This window comes from Leptonychotes weddellii, unplaced genomic scaffold, assembly GCF_054177405.1.
Source record: "Leptonychotes weddellii isolate Sample4059 unplaced genomic scaffold, ASM5417740v2 HiC_scaffold_10468, whole genome shotgun sequence".
In the NCBI taxonomy this organism is placed as follows: Eukaryota; Metazoa; Chordata; class Mammalia; order Carnivora; family Phocidae; genus Leptonychotes; species Leptonychotes weddellii.
In genome coordinates this window covers 3,876-5,317 of record NW_027681466.1, presented here as the reverse complement: position 1 = coordinate 5,317, position 1,442 = coordinate 3,876, and the positions used below count along the sequence as shown (strand labels likewise).

Genomic DNA, 1,442 nt, shown 5'->3' with positions numbered 1-1,442 from the left:
TAGGAGTCTAGAAATTTCCCACAAATGGGGAGTACCGATTATAAATTCAAGACATAAAATGAACCATGGAGTATTTAGGGAATGACACATTTTGGCATGGCTGGTAATGGTATAAATACTCATTGAATCACACCACAGTAGCCAAAACAATTTTGATTTCCATGAATTATAGTGTAAGAATGGGAGAAAATATACATACATGTATGTTTTCAATGAAACTACTTTTTATTTTTAAGGTTTTTTAGGGCCTCTTTCACATCCTTGTTCCATAGGCTATAAATCAGAGGGTTTAGCATAGGAATCACAAGGGAGTAAAACAATGAAATAATTTTGTCTTGATCAAGAGAGTAGGAAGAACTCGGCTGGAAATACATGAAGAGCAGAGTTCCCTGGAAAATCGCAACAGCAGTTAAGTGGGAGGTGCGGGTGGAGAAAGCTTTGAACCTCCCCTCAGCAGATTGGGATTGATCTTTATCACTGCTAGGATGATATAGCAGTAAGACACACAAAGAACTGAAAGAGCAATCAGTTCAATGAAGCCAAAAATGGCGAATATCACTAACTCATTAACTTGTGTATCTGAGCAAGACAAGAGGAGAGGTAGGACATCACAGAAGAAATGGTTAATTACATTCAACCTACAGAAACATAACCAGAATGTTAGTATCGTATTTACTGAAGCATCCACAATTCCCACCATGTAAACCCCAGCCATGAGCAAGGAGCACACTCTGCTGGACATGCTGACTGTGTAGAGCAAGGGGTTGCTAATGGCCTTGTACCGATCAAAGGCCATCACTGCCAGAAGTAGACACTCAGAATCTACAAAGGAACAGCACACCAACCATTGCAGAGCACAGCCATAGAAGGGAATTGACTTGTTCTTGGCTATGAAGCTTACCAGCATCCTGGGTCCAATTGCTGTAGAATAACAGAGGTCACTGAAAGAGAGATGGCTGAGGAAGAAATACATGGGTGTGTGAAGGTGGGAATCCATTCAATTAAAATGATCATCTGGAGGTTTGCAACAAGAATGATGAGATAGACAATTAGAAATGTGATAATAGAGTCGTTTTAACTCCAGGGTCATCGCTAATTCCCAAGAGAAGGAATTCATTCACAGAAGAGCAATTTTTTTCCATCCATTCTTCTTGATTCTTCTAAAATGCTACAGCAATAATCAAGAAACGGTAGACCAAAGTTTTAACTCTTCTTGACACTCAGAAAACTATCATCTCTAAATTGAAAGGATTTATTTCAGTACATCATATTCTTTATAGTCTTATTCTTCAGACAGTCAGACAAGTTTCATTGTTATGTTGCTGACAAAAGCAAAATGTTTGGGAAAGATCTTAGAGAAAGTTTGATTCCAAATTTGGATATCATCCATAAGGTATATGATCTGTGTGCACCTGCATTGCTTTGTCCCAGTGGGCAACCAT

The 1,442-nt window shown here is 38.8% G+C and overlaps 1 pseudogene; it reads right to left on the bottom strand.

Annotated features, from left to right (window-relative positions):
- Positions 1 to 218: 218 nt before the first annotated feature.
- On the bottom strand, positions 219 to 1,142 carry LOC102725860 (olfactory receptor-like protein OLF2; annotated as a pseudogene).
- Between the last annotated feature and the right edge of the window lie 300 nt (positions 1,143 to 1,442).